This window comes from Arachis hypogaea, chromosome 2 (assembly GCF_003086295.3).
Source record: "Arachis hypogaea cultivar Tifrunner chromosome 2, arahy.Tifrunner.gnm2.J5K5, whole genome shotgun sequence".
NCBI lineage: Eukaryota > Viridiplantae > Streptophyta > Magnoliopsida > Fabales > Fabaceae > Arachis > Arachis hypogaea.
The window spans coordinates 63,217,368-63,221,701 of record NC_092037.1 but is presented as its reverse complement, the minus strand read 5'-3'; the positions used below and the strand labels follow the sequence as shown (position 1 = coordinate 63,221,701).

The 4,334-nt window shown below is 38.7% G+C and overlaps 1 non-coding gene across 1 annotated transcript; it reads right to left on the bottom strand.

Moving 5' to 3' along the window:
- Nucleotides 1-3,861: 3,861 nt before the first annotated feature.
- LOC112765293 (small nucleolar RNA R71) lies at nucleotides 3,862-3,965 on the bottom strand. Its single transcript, XR_003183623.1, has one exon. It is a non-coding gene; the product is annotated as a small nucleolar RNA R71 (small nucleolar RNA).
- Between the last annotated feature and the right edge of the window lie 369 nt (nucleotides 3,966-4,334).

The following is a 4,334-nucleotide window of genomic DNA, read 5'->3' as shown; positions in this document are numbered from 1 at the left end:
TTGCCATGCTTGTTCTGTTTCCAAAAATAAAAGAAAAGTTTGAACAAAAGTAACTTGGCTCAATTAGTGACAAATCAAGTAGAATTAAGTGGTGGTATGCATGCTTGATTGTTTAGTCAGATCACTGGAAATTGAGTGTAGAATTATCATTTTTGTGTAGAAGTTTGAATACTGTCTATGGATCTTGTTGAATAAATGTCCTTGGCCATGAAAAAGAAAGAAGAAGAAGAAGAAAAAGCCACTGAAAAAGGGCAACCAAAAAGCAAAAAAATTGAGAAAATAAGCTAGGCACCAATGGTTTGAACTTCTGAGACAAATGCCTGTGGTGTTTATGTATTAAGGATATGCTTGGATGAATAGGTTCTGAGGAGTGTTTCAACACTTGGTAACTTGGGTTAACTAACCCGGGATTATCAACCAAAAGTCCATTATCAAGAGCAACCTAAATACAAAACATTTAGTCACACAAAGAGGTGCTGGGCACCAATGTCTCAAGAAGAAATGTGAACTAAAATGCCTGTAGTGGATATGTGTAGTGCACTGATAAGAAAAAGAAAATGCCAAAGGCTTGTGCAACACATGACACTGAGCAAACAAGGAGCAAAGGAGCTCTAAGAAAAAGAAAAACAAAGAAGAGAAAAGTGCCAAGGACATAAGAATAACAAGAGGCCATAGCAGTGTTTGATGGATGCAATGCAAAAGTGATAATCTTACCTGATAAGAATGAAAAAGTGATGCTGCAACTTTCTGCATAAAACCCTTCTGATGAACTTCAAATGCTTGCTAATATAGCCAATGTAATTGCTTTCTGTTTCATACTTTCTTCTCAAATAACTCAGGACTTGCTTAGGGACAAGCAAGTATTAAGTTTGGTGTTGTGATGCCAAGGCATCTTAGGCTAGTTTCACTAGCATTTTTCTGTTAGTTTTAGTTGTTCTATGCATTTTCTTGAGCTTAAAGTAACCAAGAATGGTTAAATGAATAACAAAGCAATGAACCATCCAAACAGTATGATTTTGATGCAAATTCCATGAGTTTTTAGTTATATTACTTGAATGCTATGAATGAAAGATTTCTCATGAAATTTTGCAAGACTTTGATGCAATTGTTTGGATGATTTCAGGGAAGAAGAGGCTAGGCAAGGAAGCAACAAAATCAATAAAGGAAGCTTGAATATCACATGTGGAGTTTAAGTTCCAGTTTAAGCTTAAACTGGAGCTTAAACGCCAAAATCATGAAAGCTGAGGAAAAGCTGAAAGTGGCGTTTAACCTCCAGTTTAACCTTAAACTGGAAGTTAAACGCCAGAATGGAAATGCACCAGGGAGCCATTTCCACGTTTAAGCTTCAGTTTAACCTTAAACTGGAGCTTAAACGTGTTCGACCATTCTCCTCCAGGGTTGCGTTTTGCATTTCCACGTTTAAGCTCCAGTTTAAGCTTAAACTGGAGCTTAAACGTGTTCGACCTTTACCCTCCAGGATGGCTTTCCTCCATTTCCATGTTTAAGCTTCAGTTTAACCTTAAACTGAAGCTTAAACGTGTTCGACAATTCCACACTCCAGGGTTGCCTTCTTCCATTTCCACGTTTAAGCTTCAGTTTAACCTTAAACTGAAGCTTAAACGTGTTCGACTTATATCACATCCAGGAGTGTCCAACGTTTAAGTTGCAGTTTAAGCTTAAACTGCAACTTAAACGCCACTAATTTAAAAGGGTTCTGGGCCAAAGATATTGCAGTTTAAGTTAGCATTTGAGCACAAACATTAACTTAAACGTACTCTGGTATGAAACCCAATTGAATACCATGGTTTATGGGATTGGGCCTAAAGAATTGATGAGTCTGGAACTTCAATTTGTTGAGTCATGTGTCATTACTTGATTATCACTAAGTTGGCTCAATGAATGTTACAGAATTGGATCAGCAGCCTCATCAGGATTATGGATCATAAACCCAAAGCAAAAGGAAATCAGGGAAAGGCCTCAAAGCCGAAGAAACACAACAGAAGCTCAATTTAGAAAGTGTATAAATAGGATAGAATTGAAGTTGGTTAAAAAAACCGGGGAGAAACTTTTGGATTTTTTCCTAGTTTTCATCTTTTGTAATTGAATTCAGAGCTATGACTCACTAAACCCCTTTCACTGGGTTAGGGAGCTCTATTGTAATTCAATGAATCAATAATAGTTTTTATCTTCTTCTTCAATCTTTTCTCTTGAATTTTGTTAGAAAGCTTCTCGATCTAATTCCATTGGTTAGTTGTCCTGGGAAAGAAACTATCCATAATTGGAATCCTTCGGAACCTTGGGAAAGGAATGGAGGATTCATGCTAGAGAAGCTTTCTCACAGTGAATTGGATTGGGGTTTGGATGGATATTGTGACATGTAATCCTACCAAATTGTGGTTCATGAAACTGTGTGGTATAATTAGAGATCGAGCATTATCTCTTCTTATGAACATTTAAACCAAGGGATTGGGAATTTGTTTGTTTTTAGAGAGAATTGGTGAGCCAAGGGATTGGGATCCAATCATATAAGATTGCCAAGCAAAATTCAATGAATGCATTGGTTGAGGAAGGGATAAAAATGTTTTGATTCGGAGATCTCAATATCTCCTGAAACCTAATGAATTCCCCATTTCTGATCTACCACTTTCTCTTTACATTCTGCAATTAAATTCATGCAATCACCCTGATCCCCTTTTAATTTCAGCAATTTAGCTTCTAGCTCTTTAATTCATGCAATTTAAGATTCCGCAAATTTCAATTTCTTGCCATTTACGTTTCCCGCCAATTTTACATTCCGCAATTCTCATCTAAATCTTGATTCCGCTCAACTAGAACACACTTCTAATCTGAATTGCTCACTCAACCAATCCTTGTGGGATTCGACCTCACTCTATTGTGAGTTTTTACTTGACGATAACCGGTGCACTTGCCGGAAGGAATTTTTGCCGATCGTGCAATTTCCTAAAATCGTAGCTATCAAGTTTATGGCTATCAAGTTTATGGCGCCGTTGCCGGGGATTGGTTTTTGATTGACAATTCTCAAATTGGAAGTTAACTAGATTGAGCATTTTTCTTGTTTTGTTAAGTCAGTTCAAGTTACTTGTTGAATTTTAATTTCTGCACTCTGTTACTTGCTTTCTTTCTTTATGCCTTTAAATTCCAGCAACTAACTCACTGACCCACTAACTATTTGAATTAATTCCTCAACTGCTCTAACCATACTCTTCCATTAACCAAGAGTATTTCACTTGTTTGTTGTCTGTGCTGTGTTCTTGTATGACAGGTAGGAGAGGAGAGACATCAACTCCTCCATATACCAAACCAGAAAGGACCCTTCATAAACTTAGAAGGGAAGCAAGGGGGAAGAGAGTAGTGGAAGAAGAAGAATCTGAAGGAGAATCTGAGGACAATTTTGAGGAAGCTCTAGATCTCAACATGGATAGAGAAGTTCACAACCATGAGAGAGCTGGAGGAAACAATGCCATTCCCGAGAGGAGGGTTCTTGGTTCATACATAAACCCAGCCTTTGGGAATTGTGGTAGCAGCATTCAGAAACCACCCATTCAGGCCAACAATTTTGAACTCAAACCACAGCTAATATCACTGGTGGAGAATCATTGTTCATTTGGTGGGAGTGCTAATGAAGATCCAAACCAACACCTCACAAAATTCCTGAGAATTTGCGACACTGTGAAGTCCAATGGAGTCCAGGAAGATGCCTATAAACTGCTCTTGTTCCCATTTTCACTTAGGGACAAGGCAGCTAAGTGGCTGGAATCATTCCCAAGGGGGAGCCTAACAACCTGGGATGAGGTGGAAAGCAAGTTTCTGGCACGTTTCTACCCCCCACAAAAGGTCAATAGGCTTCGATCTGAGGTTCAGACTTTTAGACAACAAGATGGTGAAACTCTCTACGAGGCATGGGAGAGGTTCAAGGATTTGACAAGGAAATGCCCACCAGACATGTTCCATGACTGGGTGCAATTGCATATTTTCTATGATGGACTTTCTTATGAATCAAGGAAGGCTGTAGACCATTCATCAGGAGGTTCATTGAACAGGAAAAAGACTGTGGAAGAAGCCATTGAAGTGATTGAGACAGTGGCTGAGAATGAGTACTACTATGCTTCAGAGAGACACAACACTAAGGGAATCATGGAGCTGAACCATGTTGATAAAATTCTAGCCCAAAACAAGGTGTTTGCCAAGCAACTAGCAGAGCTCACCAGGAAATTAGAAACAAATCAAGTGGCTGCAATACACACACAAGATCAAGAGGAAGTAAGCACTGAAGGAGGTGATTGGGAAGAGGCCAACTATGTGGGAAATCAACA